Here is a 13,025-nt window from a genome sequence, read left to right as displayed (position 1 = left end):
GGGCGAGTTCATTACCCCGATTCTGTTGCGAAACGTTTCTTAAACGAAAGCAAACGGAACGAAACGGGGAGGGACCTAACTGAATTTGTCCAATAGAAACTCTCGTTTTCGTTGCAAAACGTGTTCTACTGTGTGCATTAATGAATACACCCATACATATAAGCGCCTCCCGACTGAGCGACTCCGCCATATAAATGCTTTTTATTTATGGGACTATTTATTATAGCAAGGTCCTGAGATGACTTGTCCTGTGGGAAACACCTGGTCAGTGACTGTTCAGTTATGCACCGGACTGAGGCAACATTGAAGTGTTTCTTTCATTTGACAACCCTGAGGAGCAATGGACTGTGACAAGGATATACAAAGGTAAAATGTATGAAAATGAAATGCACTCACTAACTGTAAGTCGCTCTGGATAAGAGCGTCTGCTAAATGACTAAAATGTAAATGTAAAACTATGGGCTCAATAGGGCCTTCCAGATAATGGCGCCGGAGAAGATGGCTGCCGTTTTACAGCCCTCTAACCAATTGTACCATTATTAGTAATTTATTCTGTACATAATGTTTCTGCCATCGTCTCTTATAACCAAAAAGAGCTTCTGGATATCAGGACAGCGATTACTGACCTCGTATTGGACGAATATTTTTTAATCAACACGTCAGACGCGAACGATATCCTACAGACACCCGACAAGGCCCAAATCCCCGTCATTCGCATGAGAAAGAGACGGAGATATCGTGGACGTAGGTCGGGGTGCCTTGTAAGGATCCGACGGCGAGCGAGTAAACTGCCTCTTCCATCAATCCTATTAGCCAACGTTCAATCATTTGAGAATAAATTGGATGACCTAAGATTACGGTTATCCTACCAACGGGACATTAAAAACTGTAATATCTTATGTTTCACAGAGTCGTGGCTGAACAACGACATGGACAACATACAGCTAGCGGGCTATACGCTACATCGGCAGGATAGAACGGCTGACTCCGGTAAGACAAGGGGTGGCGGTCTGTGTATATTTGTAAACAACAGCTGGTGCACAAAATCTAATACTAAGGAAGTCTCAAGGTTTTGCTCGCCTGAGGTAGAGTATCTTATGATAAGCTGTAGACCACACTATTTACCAAGAGAGTTTTCATCTATATTTTTCATGGCTGTCTATTTACCACCACAAACCAATGCTGGCATTAAGATTGCACTGAATGAGCTGTATAAGGCCATAAGTGAACAGGAAAACACTCATCCAGAGGCAGCGCTCCTAGTGGCCGGGGACTTTAATGCAGGGAAACTTAAATCTGTTCTACCTAATTTCTACCAGCATGTTAAATGTGCAACCAGAGGAAAATAAACTCTAGACCACCTTTACTCCACACACAGAGACGCATACAAAGCTCTCCCTCGCCCTCCATTTGGCAAATCTGACCATAACTCTATCCTCCTGATTCCTGCTTATAAGCAAAAACTAAAGCAGGAAGCACCAGTGACTCGGTTAATAAAAAAGTGGTCAGATGACGCAGATGCTAAGCTACAGGACTGTTTTCCTAGCACAGACTGGAACATGTTCCGGGATTCTTCAGATAGCATTGAGGAGTACACCACATCAGTCACTGGCTTCATCAATAAGTGCATCGATGATGTCGTCCCCACAGTGACCGTACGTACATACCCCAACCAGAAGCCATGGATTACAAGCAACATCCGCACTGAGCAAAAGGGTAGAGCTGCCGCTTTCAAGGAGCGGGACTCTAACCCGGACGCTTATAAGAAATCCCGCTATGCCCTCCGACGAACCATCAAACAGGCAAAGAGTCAATACAGGACTAAGATTGAATCGTACTACACCGGCTCCGATGCTCGTTAGATGTGGCAGGGCTTGAAAACTATTACAGACTACAAAGGCAAGCACAGCTGCGAGCTGCCCAGTGACACAAGCCTACCAGACGACCTAAATTACTTCTATGCTCGCTTCGAGGCAAGGAACACTGAAGCATGCATGAGAGCACCAGCTGTTCCGGATGACTATGTGATCACGCTCTCCGTAGCCGATGTGAGCAAGACTTTTAAGCAGGTCAACATTCACAAGGCCGCAGGGCCAGACGAATTACCAGGACGTGTACTCCGAGCATGTGCTGACCAACTGGCAAGTGTCTTCACTGACATTTTCAACATGTCCCTGACTGAGTCTGTAATATCAACATGTTTCAAGCAGACCACCATAGTCCCTGTGCCCAAGGACACTAAGATAACCTGCCTAAATGACTACCGACCCGTAGCACTGACGTCTGTAGCCATGAAGTGCTTTGAAAGGCTGGTCATGGCTCACATCAACACCATTATCCCAGAAACCCTAGACCCACTCCAATTTACATACCACCCCAACAGATCCACAGATGATGCAATCTCTATTGCACTCCACACTGCCCTTTCCCACCTGGACAAGAGGAACACCTACGTGAGTATGCTATTCATTGACTACAGCTCAGCATTCAACACCATAGTGCCCTCAAAGCTCATCACTAAGCTAAGGATCCTGGGACAAAACACCTCCCTCTGCAACTGGATCCTGGACTTCCTGACGGGCCGCCCCCAGGTGGTAAGGGTAGGTAACAACACATCTGCCACACTGATCCTCAACACGGGGGCCCCTCAGGGGTGCGTGCTCAGTCCCCTCCTGTACTCCCTGTTCACCCATGACTGCAGGGCCAGGCACGACTCCAACACCATCATTAAGTTTGCCGACGACACAACAGTGGTAGGCCTGATCACCGACAACGATGAGACAGCCTATAGGGAGGATGTCAGAGACATGGCCGTGTGGTGCCAGGATAACAACCTCTCCCTCAACGTGACCAAGACAAAGGAGATGATTGTGGACTACAGGAAAAAAAAGAGGACTGAGCACGCCCCCATTCTCATCGACGGGGCTGTAGTAGAACAGGTTGAAAGCTTCATCTTCCTTGGTGTCCACATCACCAACGAACTATCATGGTCCAAACACACCAAGACAGTCGTGAAGAGGGCACGACAAAGCCTATTCCCCCTCAGGAGACTGAAAAGATTTGGCATGGGTCCTCAGATCCTCAAAAAATTCTACAGCTGCACCATCGAGAGCATCCTGACTGGTTTCATCACCGCCTGGTATGGCAACTGCTCTGCCTCCGACCGCAAGGCACTACAGAGGGTAGTCCGTACGGCCCAGTACATCACTGGGGCCAAGCTTCCTGCCAATCAGGACCTCTATACCAGGCGGTGTCAGAGGAAGGCCCTCAAAATTGTCAAAGACTCCAGCCACCCTAGTCATAGACTGTTCTCTCTGCTACCGCACGGCAAGCGGTACCGGAGTGCCAAGTCTAGGTCCAAAAGACTTCTCAACAGCATCTACCCCCAGGCCATAAGACTCTTGAACAGCTAATCATGGCTACCCGGACTATTTGCACTGCCCTCCCACCCCCACCCCCCACCACATATTTTTACGCTGCTGCTACTCTGTTAATTATTTATGCATAGTCACTTTAATTCTACCCACATGTACATATTACTTCAACTAGCCGGTGCCCCCGCACATTGACTCTGCAACGGTACCCCCCTGTATATATAGCCTCCCTACTGTTATTTTATCTTACTTCTGCTCTTGTTTTCTCAACACTTTTTTGTTGTTTTATTTTACTTTTTTATTAAAAAATAAATGCACTGTTGGTTAAGGGCTGTACGTAAGCATTTCACTGTAATGTCTGCACCTGTTGTATTCGGCGCATGTGGCCAATAAAATTTTATTTTATTTGATAACTACACTGTTCAATCAAAAGTTTATGTAAGGATTACACTTTTTACAGGGATGCCACTTACTCTATATCCAACAGACTGTTTAAAGGTCCGGCACAGTCATCCTATTTCCCAAGTAAAAATAGCCTTTGAATTACCAAAACATCACCCATAATATTTGTACACTATTAAAATGCTCAGAATTGAAGAAATGGTATGTTGTCTCTCATCTCTAACTATCAGGAAGCATGAAAGAACAGGCTGAGTGGGCGGGGAATGTATATTCATGAGCTCGCCTTTACTGACACCTCTTTGAATCGCCCTTGTGGTCGTTGCCAGGTAACAAGGTAAACAATGGGCCGGCCACATGTCATTCAGAGCTTAAATAGTATGCCTCAACCCATTTTCTCTGCAAAATGCTCTCATGGTCAACAGAGCTGATCATCGAACTGTTGGATATAAGAAAAACAGCAGCAATATACAATTGCATGTTCTATTGTTTTGTAACTAATTACAGAATACAGTTCACTGATACAGTTCTTCACAAGAATTAGTCAAGCCTGAGTCACCTTAGAAGCTTAGACATACGGGAATGGACATGAAAACAGCATACAGTAAGTGGACTGGACAATTTATTGGTGCCTCTGCATTATCATTATAAATGACAATATGTTCAGAATTGTACAGTTGAAGTCAAAAGTTTACATACATTTAGGTTGGACTCATTAAAACTTGTTTTTTAACCACTCCACAAATTTCTTGTTAACAAACTATAGTTTCGGCAAGTCGGTTAGGACATCTACTTTGTCCATGACACAAGTAATTTTTCCAACAATTGTTTACAGACAGATTATTTCACTTATAATTCACTGTATCACAATTCCAGTGGGTCAGAGTTTACATACACTAAGTTGACTGTGCCTTTAAACAGCTTGGAACATTCCAGAAAATGATGTCATGGCTTTAGAAGCTTCTGATAGGCTAATTGACATCATTTGAGTCAATTGGAGGTGTACCTGTGGATGTATTTCAAGGCCTACCTTCAAACTCAGTGCCTCTTTGCTTGACATCATGGGAAAATCAAAAGAAATCAGCCAAGACCTCAGAAAAAAAATTGTAGACCACCACAAGTCTGGTTCATCCTTGGGAGCAATTTCCAAACACCTGAAGGTACTACGTTCATCTGTACAAACAATAGTACTCAAGTATAAACACCATGGGACCACGCAGCCGTCATACCGCTCAGGAAGGAGACGCGTTCTGTCTCCTAGAGATTAACGTACTTTGGTGCGGAAAGTGCAAATCAATCACAGAACAACAGCAAAGGACCTTGTGAAGATGCTGGAGGAAACAGGTGGTACTTGCAAGCCGAAGAACACATTTTACATTTTACATTTCAGTCATTTAGCAGACACTCTTATCCAGAGCGACTTACAGTTAGTGAATGCATACATGTTTTTTTGTTTGTTGTGTTTTTTTGTTTTTTTTCATACTGGCCCCCCGTGGGAAACGAACCCACATCCCTGCCGGCCAAACCCTCCCCTACCTTGGACGACGCTGGACCAATTGTGCGCCGCCCAACCGTGAAGCACGGGGTGGCAGCATCATGCTGTGGGGGTGCTTTGCTGCAGGAGGGACTGGTGCACTTCACAAAATAGATGGCATCATGAGGAAGGAAAATTATGTGGATATATTGAAGCAACATCTCAAGACATCAGTCAGGAAGTTAAATCTTGGTCGCAAATGGGTCTTCCAAATGGACAATGACCCCAAGCATACTTCCAAAGTTGTGGCAAAATGGCGTAAGGACAACAAAGTCAAGGTATTGGAGTGGCCATCACAAAGGCCTGACCTCAATCCTATAGAAAATGTGTGGGCAGAACTGAAAAAGAGTGTGCGAGCAACGAGGCCTACAAACTTGACTCAGTTACACCAGCTCTGTCAGGAGGAATGGGCCAAAATTCACCAAACTTATTGTGGGAAGCTTGTGGAAGGCTACCCGAAACGTTTGACCCAAGTTAAGCAATTTAAAGGCAATGCTACCAAATACTAATTGAGTGTATGTAAACTTCTGACCCACTTGGGAATGTGATTAAATAAATAAAAGCTGAAATAAATCATTCTCTCTACTATTATTCTGACATTTCACATTCTTAAAATAAAGTGGTGATCCTAACTGACCTAAGACAGGGAATTTTTACTAGGATTAAATGTCAGGAATTGTGAAAAACTGAGTTTAAATGTATTTGGTTAAGGTGTATGTAAACTTCCGACTTCAACTGTATGTATTGATGACATTTATTTGATCATTTACAATAGGCCAGCATAGCCAGTATATTGATCAACATGAACACTCATGAGAAATAAAGGTGCAACATCACTTGAGATTAATAAATATATATCATAAGTGTGCAGGACCCCATTGATTCGTAGAATTTGTAACACTCATCTCCCGTCTGATGCTTGAAAAAAACAATACAAAGTAACAAAATATGATGTCATATCACGTAAAGGTGAATTAGTTAGGCTTTAGGAAATGCAACCAACTACAGAGATTGATGGGGAGGGGGAGAGGAGGAAGATCCAAGTACCCCGCTTCAATCAAGCAGGCTTCAGTCACCCACTTGGCTTCAGTCACCCACTTGGCTTCAGTCACCCACTTGGCTGCAGTCACCCACTTGACTTCAGTCACCCACTTGGCTTCAGTCACCCACTTGACTTCAGTCACCCACTTGACTTCAGTCACCCACTTGACTTCAGTCACCCACTTGACTTCAGTCACCCACTTGGCTGCAGTCACCCACTTGACTTCAGTCACCCACTTGGCTTCAGTCACCCACTTGACTTCAGTCACCCACTTGGCTGCAGTCACCCACTTGACTTCAGTCACCCACTTGGCTGCAGTCACCCACTTGGCTTCAGTCACCCACTTGGCTGCAGTCACCCACTTGGCTGCAGTCACCCACTTGGCTGCAGTCACCCCCAAGATTGAATCGGGAGACAAATCCAGCTATGGCCTCCTCCCTGTCAGGCGCCTCACACTGGACAGACAGGGGTCCTGGGATGGACATATCAGGCCTCTCTCACTGGGCAGACAGGGGTCCTGGGATGGACAGCTCGCACAGCTTCTCCACATACAGAGCTGGATCGAACATACGGAGCTGTATCGAACATACGGAGCTGGATCAAACATACAGAGCTGGATCGAACATACGGAGCTGGATCGAACATACGGAGCTGGATCGAACATACGGAGCTGGATCAAGGGTGACCTCGTTGAAGTTTTTTGAAAAGGGACATGTTTGTTAAATGGGTATTGAATTTAATATCTATTTATGTACTGAGTTGTGATGCTATCAGTTCGTTGATGTCCTGATCTACTTATTCAATGTGTTTTCTGCTGTTTTTGAAGTACTCAATTTCGAAATAATGCAATATTTAGTCTTGCACTTTTTAGTGAAACATTTCAATGTTTGTATTTGGAATTTGTGTGCCTGAAGTGCTCAGTTGATTTGAAATGAATAACCGTGACTGACAGTGTGTTGGGTCTGTATTCATAGCATATCCCCCCTTCTTTGCCTTGGGAAATCAGATTTTGTATTACAGCATTCCTGCTGTGGTGGTTGCCTGGAAAGCTGTGCAGACAGTAGATGTTGAATTTTCTAAAATGTCTATCATTACAGCTCGATGATAGTGGAAAGACGTGGAAAGTGAAATAATACCCCACCAACCCACACAATGTAATGGCAAAATGTGATTTTTCAGGGGGTAAGTTACAAATACTACACACATCAAAACTAAACTTTTGTTTACAACATTCCTTCGTGTCAGTTGTGTGCTGGCAGTTCTCAGACAAAGTTGGGGGGCTTTAGGGATGGAAGAACATCAACCATACAGTGACTATCGGGTGTGTTACAGAAAATATACCGTTCACAACACAGGAGGCTGCTGAGGGGAGGACAGCTCATAATGGAATGGCATCAACCACATGGAAACTATGTGTGTTTGATGTGTTTGATACCATTCCACTGATTCCGCTCCAGCCGTTACCACGAGCCCCGTTCTCCCCAATGAAGGCGCCACCCACCTCCTGTCATTGTAGTTCACAATTCAAAACAGCCGCAGTTGCATTATCTAACGCAGGAATGGGCAACTTTGATAGGGGCTGAGGGACACACAAAAAAAATCTGAACTCATCGTGAGGGGCCACACTTGTTCGCAACCCCATTTTGCCACAGGGCAGTATGATATCTGAGTGAGTCAACATTAGGGTTTTATGCTTGCCATAAATATGATTCCTTTCTATTTGAGGGTTTTCGAAGCACTCCATATCACTGTATTGCCATCTAGTGGCGTCAACATTCCTCATACTGCCAGTATGCCGTCGGATTAGATTTCAGACACACTTATCCAAAGTGACTGTCTGACTTTGACTATCCTGTGCCATAGATAGAAAGAACACAGCTTGACCATCCTTTGAAAAGTATCAAAAACCCCTAAAACACCAGTTGTTCCAACAGTGTTATTCTTCTGCAGTAGCTCACTCAGTCGCACATCTTCTTACATCCAAGGGGATGTTGATTTGAAGGTCTTATCACCTGATCTCTGGATAATAATAACCTTTTCATTTGCCTATGACAAGGCCAATAAATGACCTTTAGTTGTCCATGAATGTGGTGAAGTGTTGTCTATAGGTTACACAACTCAGGATTCATCTCTGTCTCGGTAGATCAGTGACACAGCTACGGACTAGAATTACTCTCCACTCAGCTGCCTGGGAGCACAAATCCTATTTTCCCCTGTGTGTGTGTGTGTGGTGTGTGGTGTGTGGTGTGTGGTGTGTGGTGTGTGTGTGTGTGTGGCTGGCTGGCTGTAATAGACCAAAGAAGTCCCCACCAGAATAGTAAACCAAGAACAATTTGACCAACTGGGGACATTTTGTTGGTCCCCACAAGGTCAAATGCTATTTCTAGGGGGTTAAGGTTAGAATTAGTGTTAGGGTTAGAATTAGGTTTAGGGTTAGGAGATAGGGTTAGTTTTATGGTTAAGGTTAGGTTTTTGGGTTAAGGTTAGGGTACGGGGTAGGGAAAATAGGATTTTGAATGGGACTGAATTGTATGTCCCCACAAGGTTAGCTGCGCAAGACTGTGAGTGTGTATGCTTAGAGAGAGAGAGAGAGAGAGAGAGAGAGAGAGAGAGAGAGAGAGAGAGAGAGAGAGAGAGAGAGAGAGAGAGAGAGAGAGAGAGAGAGAGAGAGAGAGAGAGAGAGAGAGAGAGAGAGAGAGAGAGAGAGAGAGAGAGAGAGAGAGAGAGAGAGAGAGAGAGAGAGAGAGAGAGAGAGAGAGAGAGAGAGAGAGAGAGAGAGAGAGAGAGAGAGAGAGAGAGAGAGAGAGAGAGAGAGAGAGAGAGAGAGAGAGAGAGAGAGATTATCCTGAGAACAGGGCATGTGTATCTGGATAATGAGGAGAGGAGAGGAGAGGAGCAAAGACCACAAAGCCAAGATGAGCTGGGTTCCAAATGGCACCCTATACCCTATATAGTGCACTACCTTTGACCAGGTCCCATAGGTCTCTGGTCTGCATCATACAGGGAATAGGGTGCAATTTGGAACACAGCTACAGGAGGCTGGTGGCACCTTAATTGGGGAGGACGGGACTCGTGGTAATGGCTGGAGCGGAATCAGTGGAATGGTATCAAATACATCAAACACACATCGTTTCCAGGTGTTTGATGCCATTCCATTCGCTCCTTTCCAGACATTATTATGAGCCGTGCTCCCCTTTTCCAGACATTATTATGAGCCGTGCTCCCCTCAGCAGCCTCCACTGGACACAGCCAAGGTGAATGAAGACATGCTGCATCAGACAGCGAGCCAGCTCAGAGCTTGCACAGGACAGAAGAGGACTCTTTACAAGGTGCAGTTTCAGGTTAAAGCCAGTGGGTGGATCCTAGCCCCAAGGCAGGCTGTGGTTATATTTGCTGCAGGACAGCACCAACACCATCCAAAGTACAGTATAACGCTGGTAGCTCAGGGCATCAGTGCGCATTGCTTCACCTGGAGGAATGCGCAGTAACGCCCTGGACCAGAGCTAAGGACAGCAGTACTTTTATAGGAGGCTAGTTATTGTAAAACTCACTTGCCCAAACTCACAGCAGCTGTGGGAAGAAAGAGGCTAGACTGAAGCGACATCAACTAAAGGACTGTATTTCTACAGCGGGATACTACTGTAAAACACACTACGTTCTCCAAACTATATCGCTGAATTTCCTCCTCAGTAGTGTTTGCTCATAACTGTATTTCCCCATTTTTAGCAACTCCCACTGATGTTTCAACGTACAACAGTGACTGAGTCAGTCACTGTTCGCCACCCTATTTTGATGTCCGTGGTGTTTGAAGGAGGTGGAAGTAAGGATTTAAAAGGATTTGATGACACACCGGGGCCTGTGCATGACAGCCGTCGACAGTGCTCCTGTGGTGCCTGTATTCAAGTACATTCTCCTTCTAGGAATGAATATTACGGACTCATCAACAGCGATCGTTGCTTGCCCAGCCAACAAGACATGTTCCTATTAGTGTCACAAGTCAGACAATTGCTTCCAAAATATTACATATACCTATGATGTGAAAGACTGGAAATCGAGATGTTCCTTTAACATTAGAGAATATTTGTGTTACGTTTTCAATTGGCTGTGAAATTACACTACAAGTCATTGTTCCAGGAACATAATTAAATCAGTTACCGATCTATTCTGCGTTGCAGTAAAACCACACAGAAATGACTCCTCCCACCTACTATATGGTGTGTTTTTGTTTAGATTTGAATTAAAACATGGATTCCATGTTTGCTGTGGGTCGCTGGAGAGTTTATGAAATGTGGTGTGAATGGTTGAAGACGACTGATACCTTTAACAGGCCGTAGAGGGCAGTGAGCACTGAACCTGTGTGTGTGTGTGTTTTTGCAGGTGTGCGTGTGTACCACATGCACTTTTATGTCATTTAGCAGACGCTCTTATCCAGAGCAACTTACAGGAGCAATTAGGGTTGCTCAAGGGCACATTGACAGATTTTTCACCTAGTCGGCTCAGGGATTAGAACCAGCGACCTTTCGGTTACTGGCACAACGCTCTTAACCACTAAGCTACCTGCCACACACTTCTGTGTGTTTGTGCGTCAGCAATGCATGTCTTCACATGAGTGTGCGTGTGCGCACTCCACATCCACTTGTGTAAGATTATGCGTTCACATGCCTTTGCAAATGTGTGTGTGTGTGTACACCCCTGTGTGTACAACTATGTGTATCCCTGACTATGCAGGGGGAATAGAGTGCATGCAGGAGGGACGTCATACATTAGGTGGGTAGGGTGTTCCAATGTTAGATGGAATGGTGGTGCAGTATAGTGCAAGGACCAATCACCCCTCTCCCCCTGCTGTACCATCCTCTCCTCTCTCTTCTCCTCTCTCTTCTCCTCTCTCATCTCCTCTCTCTTCTCCTCTCTCTTCTCCTCTCTCTTCTCCTCTCTCTTCTCCTCTTCTCAGATGGCGTAGCAGTGCGGTCGCGGTTTTATTCATTGTCCTAGTGTAAATATCCCGTTTCTTGTTTTTTTTGTCTATTTTGTATATATTTCTCAATTTATATATTTATTTCTGTTGTATTTTTGACTTTGTTTTGTTTTACCCCATATGTAACTCTGTGTTGTTGTTTTTATCGCACTGCTTTGCTTTATCTTGGCCAGGTCGCAGTTGTAAATGAGAACTTGTTCTCAACTGGCTTACCTGGTTAAATAAAGGTGAAATAAATAAATAAATAAATAAAAATAATAAAAAATTCTCCTCTCCTCTGCTCCCCTGCCCTGTCCTCTCCTCTCCTCTGCTCTCCTCTCTTCTCCACTCTGTTCTACTCTCCTCTGCTCCGCTCCTATCCCATTGCTACTCATTTGTCAAGTTGCCTGCAGAGTAGACTTGAGTGGTGCATTGCTGCTAAAACAGAAGCAATCAGCTTTGAGAGCCTGTGTGTACAACTCTGTGTATCCCTGACTATGCAGGGGGAATAGAGTGCATGCAGGAGGGACGTCATACATTAGGTGGGTAGGGTGTTCCAATGTGAGATGGAATGGTGGTGCAGTGTAGTGCAAGCACCAAGCACCCCTCTCCCCCTGCTGTACCCTCCTCTGCTCCCCTGTCCTGTCCTGTCCTGTCCTGTCCTGTCCTCTCCTCTCCTCTCCTCTCCTCTCCTCTCCTCTCCTCTCCTCTCCTCTCCTCTCCTCTCCTCTCCTCTCCTCTCCTCTCCTCTCCTCTCCTCTCCTCTCCTGTCCTGTCCTGTCCTGTCCTGTCCTGTCCTCTCCTCTCCTCTCCTCTGTTCTCCTCTCTTCTCCTCTCTTCTCTCCTCTCCTCTCCTCTGTTCTCCTCTCTTCTCTGCTCTGTTCTCTCCTCTCCTCTCCTCTCCTCTCCTCTCCTCTCCTCTCCTCTCCTCTCCTCTCCTCTCCTCTCCTCTCCTCTCCTCTCCTCTCCTCTCCTGTCCTGTCCTGTCCTGTCCTGTCCTGTCCTGTCCTGTCCTGTCCTCTCCTCTCCTCTCCTCTCCTCTCCTCTCCTCTCCTCTCCTGTCCTGTCCTGTCCTGTCCTGTCCTGTCCTGTCCTCTCCTCTCCTCTCCTCTCCTCCTCTCCTCTCCTCTCCTCTCCTCTCCTCTCCTCTCTGCTCTGTTCTACTCTCCTCTCCTCTCCTCTCTGCTCTGTTCTACTCTCCTCTCCTCTCCTCTCCTCTCTGCTCTGTTCTACTCTCCTCTCCTCTGCTCCTATCCCATTGCTACTCATTTGTCAAGTTGCCTGCAGAATAGACTTGAATGGTGCATTGCTGCTAAAACAGAAGCAATCAGCTTTGAGGGGGGAGGGGGGAGGGGGGGTGAGTCTCCCCCCAGTGGATGGTGGAGTCTCCTTGGGTGATCTAGTCTCCTTGTCATGATCTAGAGACTGGAGGTCACATATCCCTATGGGCATTCTATCAGAGAGGTTTACATATCCCTATGGGCCTACTATTAGAGAGGTTTACATATCCCTATGGGCCTACTATTAGAGAGGTTTACATATCCCTATGGGCCTACTATTAGAGAGGTTTACATATCCCTATGGACCTGCTATCAGAGAGGTTTACATATCCCTATGGGCCTACTATTAGAGAGGTTTACATATCCCTATGGGCCTACTATTAGAGAGGTTTACATATCCCTATGGACCTACTATTAGAGAGGTTTACATATCCCTATGGAC

General features: G+C 45.6%; 1 protein-coding gene across 1 annotated transcript in view; it reads left to right on the top strand.

The window, feature by feature from the left end:
• LOC311149472 (uncharacterized protein) overlaps positions 1–13,025 on the top strand; it is a gene marked incomplete at both ends in the record, with an annotated part of 790,865 nt that overhangs the window by 734,124 nt on the left and 43,716 nt on the right. The gene's annotated exons all lie outside the window — the stretch shown is intronic.

This window comes from Coregonus lavaretus (assembly GCF_964263955.1).
Source record: "Coregonus lavaretus genome assembly, chromosome: 22".
NCBI lineage: Eukaryota > Metazoa > Chordata > Actinopteri > Salmoniformes > Salmonidae > Coregonus > Coregonus lavaretus.
The sequence above is the reverse complement of the archived record's forward strand: the minus strand, read 5'-3'. Positions and strand labels throughout refer to the sequence as shown.